This window comes from Pseudorca crassidens, chromosome 7 (assembly GCF_039906515.1).
Source record: "Pseudorca crassidens isolate mPseCra1 chromosome 7, mPseCra1.hap1, whole genome shotgun sequence".
Taxonomy (NCBI): domain Eukaryota; kingdom Metazoa; phylum Chordata; class Mammalia; order Artiodactyla; family Delphinidae; genus Pseudorca; species Pseudorca crassidens.
In genome coordinates, this window is record NC_090302.1 from 103,329,801 (window position 1) to 103,352,967 (window position 23,167).

General features: G+C 42.8%; 1 pseudogene; it reads left to right on the forward strand.

The window, feature by feature from the left end:
- LOC137228421 (glycerol-3-phosphate phosphatase-like) overlaps positions 1-18,127 on the forward strand; it is a 41,972-nt pseudogene extending 23,845 nt beyond the window's left edge.
- The last annotated feature ends 5,040 nt before the right edge of the window (positions 18,128-23,167 follow it).

The following is a 23,167-nucleotide window of genomic DNA, read 5'->3' on the forward strand; positions in this document are numbered from 1 at the left end:
GAAGCCCAGCTCTTCCCCAATCCAATGTTCACTTTCTTTCCTACCCAGTTTAGGCTTCATGGTTCGTGGTTTCTACATTTCTCTTGCCATTTAACTTTCTTGCCCCCATTTCCTTCTTCTGTTATGTCCACTGAAAAACCCTGGATCATTCTGAGCATCCGACTTCAACCTGCCTGAACCTGAACTGCTTCATTGCTACAGAAAATAACATTATCCTAGGGGTTGGTGTACTCTGAACTGATGTTCTTCAGCCTTAACTAGGCCCTCTGATTCTCTGAATTAAGGATTTCAAAATTTTTTATTCTTCTCAATGGCCTTCAGCCCCCTACATTTCAGGCCCTCCGTTATTTCTCTGAACTCACCTCCTACTACCCTCTTGCTTGTTCACGTCCATCCAGCCACATCTGCCTGCTTGCTGAATCTCAAACCCGTCTGTGATGGTCAGTTTATGTGTCAACTTGACTAAGCTATCATTCCCAGTTATCCAATCAAACAGCAGTCTAGGTGTTAGAGGTATTTTGTAGATGTGATTAAAGCCCATAATCAGCTGACTTTAAGTAAGGGAGGTTATCTTAGATACTTAGATACTGATTCAATCAGTCAAAAGGCCTTAAGAGCAGAACCAAGGCTTCCTTGGGTATTGTAGCTGCAGCTTGTCCCTGAAGGTTCCAGCCTGCCCTTCCTGACAGCCTGCCCTACAGGTTAGTGATGCTGGGTACCTTTTCATGTATGCTGATCTTCTTTATCTCGTTGAATGGTATCACTATCCACCTAATTGCTGACTCTAGAAATCTGATCCTTGACGATTCCTCACTGGCTTCACAGCCAGTCAATGATTAACTTCTTTTGAATCTAGCTCCTAATTCAGGCCAGCTAGGCTTCCCTTTTCCCAGCCCCAGTGCCATCTCTCTCGTTCAGGTCACCACCAATCTCTATTCCATATTGCTGCACAAATCTTCTAATTATGCTTCCTCACTCTGTGTTTGCTTCTCTTCTATCTGTTCTCCATTCTGCAACTTAACTGGCTTTTCTAAAAATAGCAAACAAATTAAGAATAGAACTACCATATGATCCAGCAATTCCCCTTCTGGGCATTTATCTGAAGGAAACAAAAACACTAAGTCAAAAAGATATATGCCCCCCATATAAGAGATGCAGCATTTCGCATCTCTTCTTTGCTGAAAATTCTTCAATGGTTCCTTTTCCCTTCAGTATAATAAAGACTGGACTGCTTGACCGTGTGGACAAAACTTTCCTATCTCTCTAGCCTCATTTCTTCTAATTTTGCCTGTGCATTCAGTACTCCGCTATTCTCATTTTACATTATTGGACTCACCAGGTCTCTCCTGACACTGATGCTACCCTCATATGATTTGCTCTGCCTTCTCTCCTCTTTTCTCCTCCTTCAACTCATATTCTAGGTTTCAGCTTAGATATTGTCCCCTTGAAAGCCTTTCCCAACTCAAACCCAGCTTTGTGGCTTCTTAGCACCCTCTCTTTATCTCAGTTTGTATCACACAATTTCATAGCAATTACGGTAATAGCACTTACTTTCCCGCAGAACAGTGGTTCTCCTCTGTAAGCTCTATGTGGGCACAGAGTATTCCTTACTTGGCATGTATCCCAAGCACACTGACTGAATTCGCCATATTTTCCTTTTCAAATGGAAGAGAAAGGATGATCTAGCTAATTATCTATTGGGTAGATTGTTTTATGCCAGACCACCTCACTGATTAGGAATCAGCCAATAGATTGGCCAACCTTGGACCAGGTGCCTATTTCCGGTTCAATTAAAGGCTATCCCTTGCTCAAGGAACATCTTCCATCATTTGAGGACTCTGGGTCGTCTTCTTAAAAATTGCTGTTGGTCTTGTTAAGCATTCTGAATGACATATCGAGTAGAAATAGCAGCTTTGGAACAAGGAGCTTAGCTAGATTAGCACACTTTTTATTTATTTCATAGCATTTACTCTTCCCCAAAGAGAGTGTTGGTTGGATCAGGTTGCTACCACTCAAGTGAGAGCACTTCCATTGAGCAGTGTTTACCTATCAATCCTTCCCAGAGGTCCTTGACTCTCCTCAAGCCTAGAGAATGGGTTGGTTGCCTGTTGTTTGCATTGATCTCTCGTTCCATGTGGCCCATGTGGGTTAACTGAGAACACACATGTAAGAGTAAGGCAACATATGTAGGAGGAAAAACCCTCTTGGGGCTTACTTCTCCCCACTCAAAAGGAGTTAGTATAAATGGCAGAATTCTTAAAATTCTGGAGCTCTCTGGTACACTTATTTATCCGGCATCATTAGAAAATGGGGATTCTGCATCAGTGAATCTTCCAGACAACTCAATGTATTCTATTTTAAATGTAAACTTAGGGGGAAAATATAAAGCACCTTATGAGAATATAGTCGTACTTCAGTATCTGGGGGTTTTGGTTCCAGTGGGCCCCCAGCCCCCCAGTCTTCAGATGCTCAAGTCCCTTATATAAAATGGCACAGTATTTGCATATAGCCTACCACATCCTCCTGTACACTTAATTTTTTTAAAATTTATTTATTGAAGTATAGTTGATTTACTGTGTTAATTTCTGCTGTATAGCAAAATGATTCAGTTATACATATATATATATATATATATATATATATATATATATATATATATATATATATATACACACACATTCTTTTTCATGTTCTTTTCCATTATGGTTTATCACAGGATATTGAATATAGTCCCTGTGCTATACAGTAGGACCTTGTTGTTTATCCATTCTCTATATAACAGTTTGCATCTGCTAATCCCAAACTCCCAATCTATTCCTCCCCAACTCCCCTCCCCCTTGGCAACCACAAGTCTGTTCTCTATGTCTCTGAGTCTGTTTCTGCCTCATAGGTAGGTTCATTTGTGTCATAATTTAGATTCCACATATAAGTGATATCATATGATATTTGTCTTTCTCTGTCTGACTTACTTCACTTTCTATGATAATCTCTAGATCCATCCATTTGCTGCAAATGGCATTATTGCATGATTTTTATGGCTGAGTAGTATTCCATTGTATACATGCACCACCTCTTCTTTATCCATTCCTCTGTCGATGGATATTTAGGTTGCTTCCATGTCTTGGCTATTGTAAACAGTGCTGCAATAAACACTGGGGTGCATGTATCCTCCTGTATACTTTAAGTCCTCTCTAGATTACTTTTAATACCTCATACAATGTAAATGCTATGTAAATAGTTGCTGGGCATGCAGCAAACTCAAGTTTTGCTTTTTGGAACTTTCTGGAATTTGTTTTCTGAATATTTTCCATCTGCAGTTGGTTGAATGCATGATGTAGAACACGCAGATATGGAGGGCCGACTGTATTTCTAAAGTGTATTTGATACTTTTCTTCTTTCATTAACTAAGGACACTGAATGTTATTTAACTGTTATAATGATGCCTTGATGTCTTTACTATGTACATCAGTCACTGTTCTAGGCCCTCAGGGCCTACTGAGCTGTGAAGAGCTGTTTGCTCCAACACTAAATGGCCTCAGTCTGTTGACTTTTATTCGTTTTGTATATGCTCTTAATCATTATTCAATATCTTTTCTAGACTCAGTGTCTTTCCCTAATATCTCTTCCCTGCCACATCTTCCTCTCTTCGGATGTGCTACTCAGAATCTATTGTTGGCTGGGAACCCAGAACACCAAGGCTTCAGTGTTGGTAAATTTCTGAGTGAGGACATTCTCTTGTCCATGAGAACTATGAATTTCCGGCTTAGATGTATTTCTCACCTACTTTGGCATCATGTCTCAGATTCCTGTAGCCTGTTACCATATTATCTATGTGCTGATTCTTATACATTCTCATTGAAAATCACAGAGTCATATCTATTTGAAAAAAATCTTTTCCCATTTTTTTTCTTGTGCTAAAATACACTTAACATAAAATTTACTATGGTAACCATGTTAAAGTGTACAGTTCAGTGTTATTAAATACACTCACATTCTTGTACAGCTGTCATCCCCATCCATCTGCAGAACTCTTCATCTTCTCAATCTGAAACTCTATACCCATTAAACAATAACTCCGCATGACTCCATACCCCCTGGCAATCACTACCATTCTTCTCTGTCCCTCCCTCCTCTTTCCTCCCTCCTCCTCCCTCGCTCCTTTCTCTTTCTTTCCTCCTTTCCTTCTTTCTTCCTTTCTTTTCTTTCCTTCTTTCTTTCTTCCTTCCTTCCTTTCTTTCCTTCTTTCCTTCCTTCCTTCTTTCTTTCTTCCTTTCTTTCTTTTCTTTTTCTTTCTTTCTTTCTTTCTCTTTCCTTCTTTCTTTTCTTTCTCTTTCTTTCTTTCTTCCTTCCTTTCCTTCTTTACTTCCTTCCTCCTTCCTTCCTTCCTTTTCTCTTTCTTTCTTTCTTTCTCCCTTCCTTCCTTCCTTCCTTTCTTTCTTCCTTCCTTCCTTCCTTCCTTCCTTCCTTTCTTTCTTTCTTTTCTTTCTTTCTTTCTTTCTTTCTTTCTTTCTTTCTTTCTTTCTTTCTTTCTTTCTTTCTTTCTTTCTTTCTTTCTTTCTTTCTTTCTTTCTTTCTTTCTTTCTTTCTTTCTTTCTTTCTTTCCCTCTCTCCAATTAGATTTGAAGATATCTTACTGTCACCTGGTTTCACTTCCCATCCACATGTTTTAGATTCCATCTACAGCATGCTCTGAGACTAGTCAATTATTCAATATTCTTTATCTTGGCTTGTTTCATTATCTGTTAAAGGAAGTACCCTCCAGCATTGACATCGTAAGTTTTCAGGAAATAGAGATGATAACAATAACACTTAAATTAAATTATACCTTCCCTGTCTGAAGGTAGTTGAGCCAGATCTTCCTCTTCCACGTGAAAGATGTGTGGGTTTGGACAGAGACTGGTAGTGATGCAAACAGGACACTCATCTGGGAAGGGTGGTCCAGAGGCATGGGAGAGAGTTGGGGAGTCACCTTGAGGCTGTTTAGCTAGAAAAACAGGTCCAGGATGGAAAGAGTCCCAGAAATGGAATGGCCATGGGCTGACCCAGGAAAATGGATGAGCCTAGTCAGCTTCTTCTACATTACCACTCCCTCCTTTCTCTGTTCCCTTTCTTATCATGGGATGAGAAGGAGCCAGTCGGGTCATTGTGTGGGTTTCAATGACTGAGTAAGCAAGGCCCCCTCCACCAGGCTTGGCCACAGTGTCCCGGAATGGTTCCCATCTGTAACAAGGAAGGCTTGGGAGGGAAACTGAACTGCTGTCCAGAGTCTGATAACAGGATGGGATTGAAGTCATATTTCAAAGGACCCAAGGGAGCTAGGGTGGGGGCAAGGATTGTCACAAATGGCGAGGAGAATTTTGGAGACCAGATATTTACCAGCTGTACCTTCAAAGAAGGATTAATCTTGGTCTTCCCCAATTTCCCTCTGCCTGGCCTTGCAAACTTAAAAAGAGAGGCCATATATCTTCTCTATAATATATTCTTGGAATAGTAGACAAGGAAAATAGGGAAAAAACAGCCCAAGTTAAAATCAGATATATCGTTATAAAATCATAGACCTAGGGTGTAAAGGGCTTTGAATATTTTCTAGTTAACTACATACGAGATCATGCATTTTGACTGCAACATTACAGATAACATACTGTCTCTTTTTGAGCATTTCTAGCAACAGGGAACTCAAAACTTCCTAAAATAGCCTGGGTCAGTCTTGGACAGTTCTGGTTGTTAGAGATTGTTGTAATAAATCTGATTTTCTGTAGTTTTTACCCATCATGCTTGCTTTGTCTGGTAGAATAACTCCAATCCTTCTTCACTTGCCAGACCCCAAACTTGGCTTCTATTATGGTCTTTTCAAAGTTAACATCCAATGTTTCCAACTTTTGGCTTATTTAGTCAGTTTCAAGCCTCTTAACTCTGCTAGATATTCTTCTCCAAGGAAGTTTCCATTTGTTAATGTTTCTCCATGTGGTACCCATCATGGTCTAATTAGCACAAGGGGGAGAAAGATGTTCACTTCTCTTATGATGGACTCATTATCTCTGATAGCAGAGCTTGGAATCACACTGGCTTTTGGGTTCATCATCAACTGAGCACAAGCTACTGTGCCCCTTGTAAAACTGGTTTTTGAACACAACCGACTTCAATTGTCCATCATATGTCACAGTGGCTGTAGTCCCAAAGTGTTAAGGGGCAAAGCAGGGTTGGCTGGAGCTTTTAGATGACATCAGAGATCAAGCAGAGCCTTCTGGACAGAGGATAGTGCAGCTTTGCACAACAAGCCCAGGATGGTCACTCTCTGGACAGAAGCCCCATCACAAGGCAAACTGCAAGACTTGGCTTTGCAAGTTCCTCACCAGGAAGAGAAACCAAGCACCGGGGGCCATACCTGTCGGTTGAAACTTGGAAATTTCTTCCTGGAGAGCAAGGCGCCAAGACAAGGGACTGAGGAGTCATTCCAGGGGTCAGTCCTAACAAGAGCCAAGGGATGAGATAAGAGATGTTGCGCCTGTTATACTGACCACAAAACAAAACAGACCAAAAGACTGGAAGGCAAATTGTTTCCGGTGCTCTGATCACGGAAGATGGTGGAAGCTGAGTTCTTAATCACTCAGGCAAGGTTTTCATGGCTTCACCCCTTCTGGTCTTTCAAGAAACCAGAGGGGGTGTTTGTCAGTGTGAATGAACTAGGGCAGGTCCTCACACTGGAAGTTGATTAAAGTTGGCCCATTGTCTGTCGCAGACCGAGAAGATTTGGGGCCTGAAATCTGTTCTCTCTCCCTCTTAGTTTCCTGTCATCTGCTGATTTAATAAACACACCATCACTGTCCTCATCTAAGTCATGCAAATGTTTAGCAGAGCAGGCCAAGGACAAATAGTTCTATGGCACAGTATAAAGTCCTCCCTTCAGGTGACAACCATCTATTAAACACAACTCTGTGAGGTAAACCATCCAAGTGCTTATTAATCTATCTAACGATTCCAATATTTAGCTTACATTTTTCCATCTTGTCCATAAGGTTCTAAGGAGAGACACTGTCAAACGCCTTGCTGAAGTGTGATTTATATGTCTTGCAATTCTCTGTGCCAAAAGCAGAACGAAGGTTAGACTGGCATGATTTATTCTGAGTGAACCTGTACTGACTCTTGGTGGTCACTGCTGTCCTTTCAAAGTATGTCCACAAAGCATTTCTGTTAAAACCCACTTTGAAATTGCTCTCAAGATGATCATCAAGTCTATTTGGTCTTTAGTTTATAGAACCTTTTTTCTTCCCTTTCTTGAAAACTGGGAAAACATTCAATCCTCTCCAGCCTCCCGAGACTTCTCTCATTCTTCATAGTTGTTCAGAAAGTATCCATAGCATTTCAGCTTTCATTATTTCTACAAGACCCTGGTGGTATAATTTGTGTGGATCTGGAGACCTGAACTTTCTGAGAGCAATGGGGGGTATTATAACCAACCCTGGTTTCCCTCTTGAAATGTTTGCATTACCTCTTCTAATATGAAGATCAATCTTCTTGAGATAAGCTAGGAGGAAAAAAATAAACTGGACCCAAGTAGTTCTATTTCTATCCATGATCAATTAATAGCAACCTCTGTCCCAAGCATGAAGACTTACTTATCTTTCTTTTTCTTGATATACTCTTTAAAAGGCGTTTTTGTTGTTGTTATCATTGGCACTTAACAGAGCTAAAACCCAGAAATGTGCTTATACAGTATTTATGGGTGTCTGATATCATGCTATTTTTTTTTTCCATAATGGTGGAAATTCCAGAGCCACCCAATCATCATGAGACCTAGCTCTATTTAGCTCCTGATTTTGGAGGTCTGAAAGATCCTAACCCCTGTGCAGAACAAGTACAGTTTTTTTACAGTTATTGCCATCATTTGCTTAAGCTAATGTGGGTGAGTCTCCTTTCTTTATAATAACCAAACAAGCCTAACCAGAACCATTCGTCCATCCAATGAAGTTTTGGAGAGCTACTATGTACCAGGGACACCTGAAGCTGCCCAAGAGTAAGAGCCCTCTCTTCTCCTTGTTTTGGCATTTTTCCTCTTAACAGTCCCATGATTCAGGATTTGATTACCCTTAATCTCATCATCATCTTATACAATATTACCTGCCTTCCATTTTACATAGTTTGTTGTATCCTGTCTAGGAGACCTGTGTCCTTTCATATGTGTCTAATATTCTATTTCTGAGCTGCCCTGTGTGGTCACCACTAGTCACATGTGGCTATCTAAATTTAAATACTTAAAGTAGCACAAAATTTAAAATCTAGTTCCTCAGTCACACTAGTGACATTTCCAGTGCTCAATAACCATGTGGCTAGTGGCTTCCATATCAGACAGTGCAGATACAGAATATATCCCTGATCATAAAAGCTCTCTTGGACAATGCTGGTCTAGCTATTTCTCAAGCCCTTTGAAGTTCTTCTCAAGCAGCAAGGCTGGATGCATTCGACAGAGTTGGCACGTACTGACTGTCCTTGTCCAGAGGGCTTTATGGCAGTGGACTCCTGTGGCTGCCCCTTTAACGTAGTCTAGGTGCTTGGTTTAGACACTCCTGTAAAGGCAAGTGATTACAATGCACATCAGTTCCTTTGCTCTTCAAGGAACCACAGTTTGCAAATGAATGTGAGTGAATATTTCCCAGATCCCATTGAGGGTCACTGTGATGATCATGCCCCACAAAAAGCTGGCGCTTGCAGACACTCAAAATGTTTGCTTGAATGAGGAAATGAACGAAGAGTGGTCTCTTTAGTCCCTGAAACATGTTCTTGAAAAGTCAAAGAAAGGTACCCTGGCGTCAGGAAGAAAGAAAGAAAGAAAAGAAAGAGAGCGAGAGAGAAAGAAAGAAGAGAGGAAAGAAAGAAAAAGAAAGGAAGAAAGATTCCACAGGTACCTACCGAATCTCTCTCCTCCATCTTTATTTCTCTGCTTCCGGGTCAGAGCGAGACTTAGAGGTGGGCTGGGATGCAGGTGCCAGAGGAAGGAAGTAGAGAGGAAAGGAAGGAAGTAAAAAAAGGAGCATCACATAAGAGGGAGAGAGTCACAGCGTTTTAAAATGCGAAAGGATCTAGGGTCCATTTAGCCTAGCTCCTCACGTCACCAATGAAATATGGACATTTCATTTGGCATTTAATACAAATCTGCTGAAAAAAAAATGAAGCAATTGAGGTCAAAAGACGTAGGTTAAGCGAAGTGTCTAGAGTTACAAAGCTAGTGAGTGTCGGAGCAGGGGCTAGAAGCCAGCCCACCTATCCCGTGATTTCCCACCGCAGGCTCAGACCACCCCTCCCCCAGCCCCAGGGAGAACAGCAAGGAGGGGAATGCGGGGTGGGAAGCAAGCCAGGGGGAAGGAGAGAAAGTAAATTTGTGTATCAGCTGTCAGCCTCCCTTGTGATTTTCTTTCTTTAAGCAGAAAAATGTTTCCTGGCCACGTCACCTACTCAGTCTGAACCTCGTGGTTTCCCCATCCCCAGGGCAAGCTCTCATCAGCAGGGACCTTGCCTAGACTGTACAATGCCACCACTAGCTGGTGACCCCGAGCGAGGTACTGGTTGACTAACTTACTCAGGTTGCACTTAGTTTAGTTCATCGCTTGTCCCTCATAATCTTGGTCCAGATCCAAACTGATTTCTGAAGCAGCTTGGCGTTCCTAAAATTTCACCTACGCTAGAGCAGAAACACACTTTGAAACAGAGTTTGATGAGGAGTTTAAATAGAATATTCGAGTGACTTTATCAAAGCACCTCCCCTGTTGATCCTAGATAATTAAGACCTGGAGCAGGTTTTCGAAAATGTTTCACATTCCCTTTACTTCTTATCTCTAGAAAACTCTCCAGGTCAAGAACTTTGGCATCTTGAGTATAGAGTTGGAGGTCATACAGATCTGATTTCTAGTGAAAGCTGTCACACAGTTGTTACCACGCGGAGGGAACTTATTCTCTCAGTTCCAACTTAGATCGTAATAGGAGCGTATGAGCACTGGGGAAGAAGGTCCTTATTATTCTGTGGGACCACACTGCCTGGGAAACATCACGTGGTCAACACATGTTGATTACATGTGTGGCTCTGGGTGACAAGACCCAGGTTTGAACCCTGGCACCCTCGCTTTGCAGCAGTATGACCTTGAGGCAAGTCCCTTGATTTCTTGCTATCTTAGTTTTCTTGTCTGTGTCATAGGGTTCTCATTGTGTCCCCAGAGTAATGAGGACAAATTGAGGTCACGTGTGTAGAAGGCTTAGCACAGAAACCTGGCACTTGATCAACATTAGCTAGCATTATTATTTCCCACTGTCGTACAATCTCTTTATGTACATTTCATCGTCCTTGGGGGCACCAAGCAAGCTGGTTGCAAGCTCTCAGTCAGAAACATCTGCCAAGTGGCAGAATTCACACCACACTTGCGATAAACGTCCTAACTCCTCCACAGCTTCAGCTGGGCCAAGTGAGGTGAGCGTTGGATTTTATGGGTCTGACGAAGACGTTTGAAATATTGTAGGAGACTGTCAAAGAATACTTAGACCCACTCCAAAAGAGGGCCGTTCTTAATTTTCATCTTTCCTGCAAGTCAGAAAGATATATACTCTCCAAATAATGGCAGTTTCCTCGTCCTGAAGTTATGGCAGCTTGGTGATACAATAAACAGCACCCTGTCATAAGGACTGCATAAAACATGGTCTGACATTTCTTTAAAAGTAGAAAGAAACATGACTGCAGCAGATGACCTTTCCTCCGAGGGCACAGCTGTTTTGTGTGGTTAGAGGGACCCGTGGTTTCATACTTAGGGGCTACGATATATGACTGGCTTTTCACAAAGTGTTTCCATGAGAAATTACAGTACGTTCTAAAGGAGAGTGCCAATTCTGCTGCATTCACATTAGGTAGGAGGACTTTTTCCTCCACTCTTGATGTTTTCCAAATGACACTGTGCTGAATTCTTGTGATTAGAAACTTCTTTGGTGTTTGAAGCATTAAGCGGTATCAAGGTTACTGAGGCATCTTCTATTTCCTGGGAAATTTAACTGATGGGCCTTTTGTGGGGTTGGTGGGTCAGCATCTTTGAGGACTCAGCATTTATGAGAAGTCACTCCAAACGCAGTGCTTCCGTGGGTGAGCACTGAGCATCTGAGCATCTCCGGGAAAATGTTCAATAGTCACCTTGTTAACAGATAGTAGGTAATTTCCATTTTCTCGAAAAATGTTTGTCCCTCCTATAGAATGTTATTTGTGTAATGCCTTAAAATGGTGATGAAAAAGTAAAACAATGGGTCTAAAGTTTCTAATTGTATATGTGTTATGTTGGCGAGACTGGATGTTTTCCTTCTTTGCTTCTTTTCCAAGTTATCTTAACATGTTTTACTTACTTCCTAATGAAATTAAAAAGAAAGCTTATATCTTCATTTAGTTTTCGACTGAGTTTCCCCTAGGCATCCATGGTTACTGCAAACAATCCCATTAAAGCGCCGGACACACTGCCACCTCCCCAAACTCTGTTCTCTAAATTAGAATAGTAAGTCCTTGGAGAGGGGAGTTTGGCAGCCTTTCTGCAGGACTGGGGGGGTGGATTAGATGCCAATTACTGACGGCCATGGTGCCAATAGAAAAATGTGCTCCAATTGCTTGTCTCCAAAACCCTGCTACTGACCTGCCAACAGCAGGGCATTGAGTGCACGTCCCAGTATGATGGGAGATTTGTTCTGATTTATCTCTGCTCTCTCGCCTTGTCCCCTGTGTGTCCAAACCTGGGACTATGCAAAAGGGGCTGGTTTGGTTTAGAAGTACAAGCTGAGACGCTGAAACAGTTGACTTATTGGTAATTAGACCACACTGGTATTGAACCCGTGACCTCAGCCTCATTAGAGCTGCGTTCGGGCCAACTGAATTGACCAGAAACAGATTCAAAACAGTGAGTGATAGAGGTCTTTGGTGCAGGGTCAAAGGCCTATTTACACTACCCAGTATCATAAGTGGCTTCTTACTCTAGCATGTTAAAGGAGCAGCGCTGAGAAGAATGGCCATGTGGATGGGTCACAGCTCTCTGCTTCATATATGTGGATTGTAAAGCACTGCTGCTCTGGCCAACTCCTACCTGACTTTAACTGGATCTCCATGTAATTCAAGGGTTAATAAAGGGAGCAACAAGTGTTTTAACAGGACTTTTTTTTTTTTTTCTCTTTCACTTGCTAATGGCTAATAGTAACAAAAACACTAGGAGTAAAGCCCATTACTTTAGGAATGATTTGCTTTGAATGACACTCTTTGATTTAAAGCTATCCATGGCTAATCATTATTTTCACTCTTTGCTTTTCAAGGAAGTCTAAAAACAGATGCCTAGTGTTCATTTTGTGTAGAAAAGGAATCAGTTTCTCAGTGGTAGAGCAGGATACATGGAAAAGGCAGGACACAGAATGAGGAGAGTCACTCTGTGCTAAATCAATGAAATGGAACAGAAATGGACTCAAAATAACAGAACTTTTTTTTTAGGTGATAAGACTGGCATTTCAACTCAGTGAGAAGAGAAAGGATTACCTAATAATGGCTAGCCATTTAATAAATGTAAATTTCTCCTTCAGACCACACCCAAAGTAAAGACTTTCCTGTGAAAACAAAACTTTATAGTTCTAAAAGATAATGAAGTAATTAAAAAATAACAATCTTGGAAAGCCTAACAATGCATGAAAATATAAAAACTATAAAGAAAAATATGAAATAATTTGACTCCATAAAAATTTATCATGAAAACTTAGGTATACCAGATACTAAATATATTAAAAGGCAAACTGGGAGACATTATTTTTGGTCCTTATGGAAGAGTTAATCACAAGATATTTGTGGTGCTTATGGAATACTTAATAATAAAGCATTTAGAAATCGACAAGAAAAAGAGGAATGAATTCAAAGACACAGAAGAAATGAACATCACTTTACATAAGAAGAAGTGTAAATGGCCAGTAAACCCATGAAAAATATATTTAGCCTCCCTGGTAAACGTCAAAAATTGCACATTTTAAACAAATGAAAGTTCATTTTTCTTCCAAAAAATCAGCAAAGATAAAAGTAAAAATGCTGGCAGTGCTGCAGGGAAATTCATACTTTTTTATACTACTTGTGGCTGTTCAAGTGCTCTAACTTACTTAGGGGGACATTTGGTACAACAGAAGCAAACCTTTAACATTTGACATGCGCTACGACCCCAAAACTCTACTTGTAAGAACCAATCCAAAAGAAATAATCATGGTTACACGCAAAGATGTTGCTATTAGAATGCTGATCAAAGCATTCTTATGATAACTAAAAATTGGAAACAGCTTAAATCTCCAACAATGGGGAATCCATTAAATATATCATGGTGGGTGGTGTATGACGGAACCTTATGTAACCTTAACATGTTGTAGAAAAAAATTACATTTCATGTCATGGAATAAAATTCATTATTATCTTGTTCAGAAAAAATGTAAAAGTTGTAATATTATAAATTATATGTTATATATGCATAGGGAAAGATGGTAGAATAATATATATCATACATGGCAAAATGTTAAAATACTTTTCTTTAGGCATGGGAATTATGGATGATTTTAAAATGTCTCTTTTTATCAGATGTTTTTCTTTTAGAGTGAGTATGTGTTACTTGGAGAACAAAAGATAAAGTACATATATTTTTTCAAATATCATAGATAGCACAGTTTCATCGTGGAGATTAAGTGGCATAATACATAAGAAAGTCCCTAACACAGGATTAGAAAGATGAGGGGGCCTTGGTACCTAGGATTTGAATTTGAATCTAAAAAGTTACCACGTGGTCTGGAAACTTGTAGCACTCTGGATTAAAGAAGATTGACTCACCTAGTTGGTGGATTGTCTGAGTCCCAACTCACTCTCTCTTCCTTTTGTTTTGTAGTTTGACTTTTGATTTTAATGGCTCATACATCTCTCCATAAGATGTCAGGCAAAGTATGGTCAACTAATCTATGACAAAGGAGGCAAGGATATACAATGGAGAAAAGACAGTCCCTTCAAAAGTGGTGCTGGGAAAACTGGACAGCTACATGTAAAAGAATGAAATTAGAACACTCCCTAGCACCATACACAAAAATAAACTCAAAATGGATTCGAGACCTAAATGTAAGACCGGTCACTATAAAACTCTTAGAGGAAAACATAGGAAGAACACTCTTTGACATAAATCACAGCAAGATCTTTTTTGATCCACCTCCTAGAGTAATGGAAATAAAAACAAAAACAAACAAATGGGACCTAATGAAACTTAAAAGCTTTTGCACAGCAAAGGAAACTATAAACAAGACGAAAAGACAGCCCTCAGAATGGGAGAAAATATTTGCAAATGAATCATCGGACAAAGGATTAATCTCCAAAATATACAAACCACTCATGCAGCTCGATATTAAAAAAACAAACAACCCAATCAAAAAATGGGCAGAAGACCTAAATAGACATTTTTCCAAGACATACAGATGGCCAAGAGGCACATGAAAAGCTGCTCAACATCACTAGTTATTAGAGAAATGCAACTCAAATCTACAAAGAGGTATCACTTCACACGGGTTAGAATGGGCATCATCAGAAAATCAACAAACAATAAATGCTGAAGAGGGTGTGGAGAAAAGGGAACACTCTTGCACTGTTGGTGGAATGTAAATTGATACAGCCACCATAGAGAACGGTATGGAGGTTCCTTAAAAAACTAAAAATAGAATTACCATATGATCCAGCAATCCCACTACTGGGCATATACCCTGAGAAAACCATAATTAAAAAAGACACATGTACCCCAATGTTCACTGCAGCACTATTTACATAGCTAGGTCATGGAAGCAACCTAAATGCCCATTGACAGATGGATGGATAAAGAAGATGTGGTACATACATACAATGGAATATTACTCAGCCATAAAAAGGAACGAAATTGGGTCATTTATACAGACGTGGATGGACCTAGAGACTCTCATACAGAGTGAAGTAAGTCAGAAAGAGAAAAACAAATGTCGTATACTAACGCATATATGTGGAATCTAGAAAAATGGTACAGGTGAACCAGTTTGCAAGGCAGAAATAGAGTCACAGATGTAAAGAACAAACGTATGGACACCAAGGGGGGAAAGCGGGGGTGGGGGGATGGTGGGATGAGTTGGGAGATTGGGATTGACATATATATACTAATATGTATAAAATAGATAACTAATAAGAACCTGCTCTATAAAATAAATTAAAAAAAAAAAGATGTCAGGCAAGGAACAGAGAGAAAAATAAATTCTGGCCTGTCATTTTCAGATGACCCTGATCTCATTCATCTTCTTCACTATACTGTGAAGCACACTACAGCGTGACTCCCCTTCTATGAAGCAAGCTGGGGGGTGAGCCTTCCTTCTCAAGATTCCTGGATTCAACAGCAACCGCTGTATGATCTATTATGTGACACAGAAGTAGAAATTATGCACATGCAACCAAAACGTCAAAGTGAAGCACGAGGATTGGTTATGGAACCCCAGAATGTTTCGGATGACAGGAATAAGTGCTTGTGTACTGGGGGTCTCTGGCTGGAGGATAGCTTTGGAGTTGTCTTGGAGGCTGGTTACCTGTCGGCATCCTGGATTCACATCTGGGGCCATGGGAAATGAAAAGAAAAGAATGGGAATGGAAAAGGGTGCTTTGTACAACACATCCTTTTAAGATTTGGGGTATAACATACCATTTCTTTGGGATCATTGTGGTAGACCTTATCACTAAGGGGTGTGTGTGTGTGTGTGTGTGTGTGTGTGTGTGTGTGTTTCTGCGCGCTCACAGGGCGCAATGCTTGTGGTTGGTGGTTCTTATAGGTGGGCATTAAGAATTAGAAGAGAATTTTTCCTTATGTCAGTGCAATATGGTGTTGGTGCATTGCTGGTATCTGAAGGACACAATGGCAGTCCTTTTTTGGTGACAGTAAAGGGGCAGAGAAAGAGAGTATGGTAAAAAGAGTATGGAAGTGGAGACCATGCTGTGATTGTCAGGGCTTTTTGTGTGTGTGCATTGTAAACTCCCCACCTAACCCCGAGGTTGCAAGACGTAATTTGGGGAAACTTGTTAGGGGGGTTGGTTGTTCCATGACAGCAAGCAGGGTGGAAAAACTCAGCAATATATGGATTGCTACCATAAATGTAACGTCCCTTTAAACCCAGAGCTTAATTGCCCTGGGAATACATGTGTTACATAGACAAGTGCTCGTTTCTATGATTAATTCAGCTGGCTAGAGCTTGGTACTAATGAGACCAAGGCCAAGGCTATTGGCTCTATCCTCAAAGGAGCTGTTAGCATCTCACGGCTCCAAAACCGAGGTGACACCCTTCACCCTTGCACACAGGGTGTGGGTGAGAGAGTATGATGTCTGACTCCACTTTCAATGCTTTTCCAACACCCCTGCTGTCCGCGCTAACACAATGCCTCTGCTCTGAATGCACTGGCAATTGGAATGTGGTAAGATGACAATCTAATCAATGACATTGTCTCCAGAGCCTCACTGCACTTAAAAAGTAGAGGCTGCCTGCATTAGAGACAGCATAGGCTGCTCTGTTAGTCCTGCCACCAACTGACTTTCACAGACAAATACAGCTTGAAAGGAAGCATGCCCAGGATACCCTGTTGCCTAAGAGTCTGACTAGGATCTTGAAAAAAACAAGTCTCCATTTTTTCTCCACTTTCTAAGGAGTAGTCGGCAATCTCCAGCATGTACATTTGGAAAGGAATCGAGTTGGATGTTCTACCTGCGTCCCCTGGATTCTCTGCCTTGAAGAGTCCCATCACCTTAGCCCAAAGCCCTTTGTTCTGTGCCCCGTCGTGCAGGGCTTGTTTTCATTACCTCCACACCGTCCCTGTATTTATCAGGATTGTTCGAGTTGCAAGTAATTGAAACTCAACTCAAAGCCGCTCTTTTCGTGCATTCACGTACCTGGGAAGGGCGCTAGGTTTGCTCACAGAATCTAAAGAATAGCTGCAGTGATCAGAGTCTGAGAAACTGGAACGGGAACATGGCCCCCCCAGAGACCTCGCCCTCTCTCCCTTCCCCCTTTCCTTGTCTTGGCTTCATCCTGCAGAAAGCTTTTCTCCACGTGGTGGCCAGAATTCCCCAGCGCACATCCTCCTAGCTTAGCAAAAACCGAGGACCACTACCTTCTCCAGAATCTTTACGATAATCGAAGAAAACGGCTTTCCTATGTCTCAAAGATTGCTTTCTGAGGATTAAAGCACTGACATCGGCCAGGTCTACGTCCCGTGTCCACTCCTGCAGCTGGTGTGTCAGGGAAGCAGGAGGCAGAGGCCGGAAGCGGCGACGCCGGCTGCGTGGTGCTGAGCGCCGAGCTGGCTGAGGCGTCGCTGGATGACGTGGAAACGCTGCTGTCCGTCGGCGACGGCGCGCTCGGGCGCAGCGAGACTGCGGCGTCCTGCGCGCCGAGCCTCCTGACGGCGCTGCAGGCGGGCGAGCGTCTTGGCTTCGTCACCAACAACAGCAGCGAGACCCGCGAGGCCTGTGCCGCGGAGCTGCGGCGCCTGGGCTTCGGCCGCCCTGCGGGCCTGGCAGCAGCCGCAAGGTCCTCGGCCCGGCCTACTGCACCGCGCTCCACCTGCTGCAGCGCCGGGCCGGCACGCCGGGCCCAAGGCCTACATGCTGGGCAGCGCGGCCCTGGGCTCAGAGCTGGAGGCCGAGGGCGTGGGGCCCGAGCCGCTTAAGGGTGAACCGCCCCGGTGCCTGGCTGTACGTGCCGCCCGAGCCCAAGGTGTGTGCCGTTGAGACGGGCTTCTACCAGCCCTTCAGCTCCATGAAGCTCCCCAAGGCCGTACGCTTCCTGCAGCAGCCATGCCGCCTGCTCGTGAGCACCGACTTGGACCACCGGCTCCCACTTGAGAACAGCTCGCGGGTACCGGCTGGGCTGTCTGGTCCGAGCCATGGAGACGCCGCCCAGCCCCAAGCCCGGCCGCTTCATCCGCCACTGCGGGTTCCAGGAGTGTGGCATCCACCGGGAGTGCACCGTCATGGTAGGTGGTTGCCTGGACACAGACATCCTTCTGGGCGTCACTTGTGGTCTGCAGACCATCCTGACCCTCATTGGGAAGTCTCCACTCTAGGGGTTGTGATAAAAGATTAAAAAAAAAAAGGAATGGGAAACGTGCTAAGAATAATAGTTACTGCCGTTCTCCTTAACCTTCCCTAAAGCTTAATTGGTTTGCTTAGAGCCCAACATAACAGTGGGCTCTTCTGAAGAAGCCCAGAGTAATACAAATGCACATCAGAGAAAAGAAGTCTCTTTCTGATCATTTGGAATTTCATTTTTATATTGTCATAAGATATCATTTAGGTTCTTCTTTAATAGATAAGAAAACGGATTCACAGATAATTGAAGTGAATTGCCCAAGACAGATTGCCCAATTGGTGAATAACTGGGCAAAAAGCTCAAATCTCGAACACCCAGGTTTATTGTTTTTTCCTGTGTTAGCCTACCTTCAACAGATTTGTTATCAAACTCATCACTGGCTTTGATGGTGGGAAGTTCAAGCAATGAGTGAAGGTCCTCCTTGATGGTCTTCAAATCCCATTGCTAGGGCAGCCTCTTCTCTTGTCTCCAGGTCAGTAGGCATATCTGCTCTTAGGGGTTAATGGAATAGGTGGGTCCAGTCAGCTGCAGACCTGGGACTCAATAAATCCAGGCCTCCTTGTCTTGGTCATGTGGGCTTTCTGGAGCCTGTGTCACAGCATCTGATCAGAAGGAAAGGAAGAGAGAGATCAAAATTCAAACACGGTCTGGGATTCCACTTCTACTCAAGACGTAGAAAACCCCAAGAGAACACTGCTTCTGCCCTAACAATGAGAAAAAGCTGGGTAGCCTCTAAAATCCTAACTTCTTTTTCAGCCCATGAGAGAGCTGAGGTCACAAGGCAACCCCAACGGAATTCCAGGGTAGGAAGGGTAGTAAGGCACTTCCAGGAGACGGGCACAGAGGAACTGCTGTGCTTTTTGCAGAGCATGGGACGAGGAGGTAATGGGCAGAAGCAACTGCCATTTTAGCAAATTTTTAGAGGCCAAGTGTGGGCTGATGTTAATTGTTAGTTACTTGGCCGTTGACAGTGTGTTGGGCACTGAGCAGAGGAGGGGCTGTTCCGAAGTGGTCAGCCTGATCTTGGCTCTCTTTCTTCTGGAGTACTGGAAGATGGGTGTATTGGTTATCTATTGCTGCGTAACACATTATCCCTTTAAGCAGCTTAAAACATCATACATTTATCATCTCGAAGTTTCTGTGAGTCAGGAATCCTGGTGCAGCTTAGCTGGGGACCTCTGACTCGGGGTCTCTCAGAAGGCTGCAGTGAAGCTGTTGGTCATGGCTGTGGTCATCAAGGCTTGCCTGGGGAAGGGTCTGTGTCCAAGCTCATGTCCATGGCTGTTGGCAGGGCTCGGGTCCCCACTGGCTGCTGCCACAGGCACAAGTTCCCTGTCACGTGGTCTCTATTCGGCAATTCTCAACATGACAGCTCACCTCCCTCAGAATGAGTGGGTAAACGAGAGAGCCAGAGCGGATGCCACAGGCTTTTTGTCACCTCATCTCAGAAGTGACATCCCATCATTTCTGCTGTATTCCGTTCATTAGAAGTCAGTCACTAGGGCCATTAAAGGGGAGGAGACTGCACAAGGACGTGAATACCAGGAGGCGGGGATCATTGGTGGCCGTCTTAGTGGCTGCCTACCACACAGGGACCCAAAGTTAACTATTATACCCATAGGGCAGGAGGTAGTAAGTAGGTGTGAGGGGTGTTATGTGCCAAATTTTGCAAGTCCTGGAGCCTTGACAAGAAAGTTGGGTCCGGCAGGCAACAAGGATTTGAGACTCAGTTGGGTTAGGGTGGAAGGGCACCAAGTCTTAAGAATGATCAAAGAAGGAAGAAAACAGACACACGTGCCCAATGTTTTTGTTGTGTCATTAAATTCTTGAAACACAGCCATGCAAAAGGTATTAGCCCCATTTTACAGATGAAGAAATTAAGGCCCAGAGATGTTAGCTCTCTTTCTCATGATTACACACGTATTGTGGTGATGGTTGCACAACTCTGTAAATATACTAAACGGTCATTGAATTGTATACTTAAAATAGATACATTCTAGGATATGTAAATTATATTTCTATAAGTTTTTTTTTTTTTCTTAAAAGACCACACAGGTAGTATGTGGTAGAATGGGAAATTTCAGACCTAATTGTTTTAGACTCTGTATTAGTTTGCTGGGGCTGCCATAACAAAATACCACAGACTGGGTATTAAACAATAGGTGTTTATCTTCTCACGGATGTGGAGGTTAGAAGTCCGAGATCAAGGTGTTGGCAGGTTTGGTTTCTTCTGAGGCCTCTCTCCTTGGCTTGTAGACGGCTGCCTTCTCCTGCGGCTGTTTTAACACCGACTCTCCGCTGTCCATACACATCCCTGGTGTCTCCTTGTGTGTCCAAATCCTCTCTTCTTAGAGAGTCACAGGTCAAAATTGGATTAAGACCCACCTTAATCATCTCATTTTAATTTAATCACTTCTTTAGAGACTTTATCTCCAAATATGGTTATAGCCTAAGCTACTGGGTATTATGACTTCAACATGTGAATTTTGGGGAATATAATTCAGCCCATAACAGACTCCAAAGCTTATGTTCTTTTTTTTTTTTTTTTTGCGGTACGCGGGCCTCTCACTGTTGTGGCCTCTCCCGTTGCGGAGCACAGGCTCCAGACGCGCAGGCTCAGCGGCCATGGCTCACGGACGGGCCCAGCCGCTCCGCAGCATGTGGGATCTTCCCAGACCGGGGCATGAACCCGTATCCCCTGCATCGGCAGGCGGACTCTCAACCACTGCGCCACCAGGGAAGCCCGCTTATGTTCTTTTGTATACACTTTTCAGACGATAGAAATCTACTGTTGTATTTGTTAATGAATTCAGCTGATAAATGTTATCCTGGCTTTATTAATATAATATTTGTTTTATTCGGTAGAACAGTAATGGGAAAATTCTAATTCATACAGATAAGTATTTGCAAATGGTAACAGTTTTAAATGAGCTCATACTGCAGTCTCTAGATACTCTTCAAACAAATTGATTCAAAGCCCAAAAGAGGAATAGTTGGATTCTTTAAAAAAAAAAAAAAAGTTGAATGACTACCAATATTTAACATCTGTTAATATCATTTATCACAAAGAGATGTTAAATAAAAAGCATCCAAAATGTAGAATAAATGCTGAGACTGTTTGTAATGTGCTGTTATCACATGTCTTGTCATCTCTTTACTGGTTACTATACAACTTATCACACACTGGGAGAGCTCATCCTCCCAGCAGATGTGCGTGAGCCTGGCCTGACTTGGCCTGTGCCGGCCAACGCATGCAAAAGGAACATTCGTGCACAATCGTACATGAGGAGATGCACGTGGGCCTAGGTTTCGTAAAAAGTCCAGGCACCCAAGTTAACTTATTGGTGTCCTGATGTGTTAACATTTAATATTGAGGCACTTGACAGTGTATTTTACTGTTTTCTTAGGTAAAAGTAATTTTTAAAGATACTTGAATCAAACATTTGTGGGACTCCAGTGAAACCTAGCGTTTAGGTAAGCAGTTTGAAACTACCTGAAATATATACTGAGGCGCTCACGCCTCCAGGGGACCCGTCGGTTTAGAAAGACAGACCCCTGGCCCCTGGGCTTGTACCAGCTGCATCAGAGCATAAACTGGAGGATGGGAGACCCACTGAGGGAAAAACCAGGTATGTGCTTGAAACAAAAATTCCAGCACAATTTGAACTAAACACTCCATTCCTGGTTTAAAGAGTGACTTGAGAATCCCCATTATCTCCTCTCCAGATCAATGACAAACCTTAGCATTCCTCAGGAAGAATCGAATGTCACTTAAAACTGCCTTTTTGTCTGCTTCCTCCCTCAATTAGGAGCCTTTGTAGGGCTGAGACCAAATGAGTCCATAAAAGGGCTTATTTACCGTTTGGCGCTCAGCTGAAGCCAGACTCACACTTTCTCCCTGGTTCTCATTCATTCTGTCTCCACACTCCTCTTTCCCATCTTTTAAACCAATTAGGGGAACTGCAGATTTGGTTCATGTGCCACAAAAGCTGGTTTTTTTTTTTTTTTTTTGAGTATTGAGTTTTTCAGTCAACAAGGAGCGGCCAGCCAAGATCCCTTTATCTCAAAGATAAACAAAGGCAGCTAATGAGGGAGGTGGGAGGACTGGAGGAAGGAGAGGGACATTCTGGAAGCTTTAGTAATTTTTTGGAGGAGATAACATGATCTCATGCAGGCTGAAGTTTCTGCACTGGTTCAGCGAAGAGTCTCGAGATCACGCAGTGCTTATCCACTGGATGGCAACAGAGAGCCGTCTATGCCTTTGTCCCGGCTCCTGGCTGAACTTCACCTCCATGCTGCTGAAGTTTAAAATCCCCTCTCTTTATTGCGTGGAACAATACCAAGAACTTTGCTTAAGAGCTGTCTGATTGTTGGCTGTTTAGACCCTACCTTCTCAACCTTTGCCCTTATCCTATATCTTCAAGTCCAACTGTTTTTCCTTATAAGGAGCAGAGATTTGGGTATATACTGTCAGTCATGTTTTAGCCTCTGGGGAAAACTGCCAAGCAACATTTTCCCCTTTCTCTTTTACGTGAGAGGGTTTGCTCCTCTTTGAAAGTCTTTTTTTTGTTGTTGGTTTGCTTCAAATTGAGAAGAACTAAGTAGCCAGCCTTGCTGGGTATGAAATTGTTCACCACCTACTTGCGAACAACAGTTTGACCTGGTCCCCTGGCCTTGGGAAAGTCACTGCCTCCTGGCTTGGTTTGACCAGCAAGGGGGCAGTGTGAGGTTTTCTGGGAGGTGTGAGAGAAGAGTGAGGAAGGTCAAGGGGCTTCCTGCTGACGGGAGACAGAGCCTCGGTTATACAGGGCCAGCACCAAGGCCTGTGGGGGTTGATGCTCTCCTGGGACTTAATCGATGGCGGTGTTGTAAGAACAAAAAAGTTGCCAAGGAGGAGTTGTAACGGGGTGTGGGGCAGAGAGAAAACGGCAGCTTCTTGCTGTAGCCATGTAGCAAGTTTGAAATAGTCAGAAAGCTCTTTGGCTGTGAGTGCAATGGGTATGTGTAGGTGCCA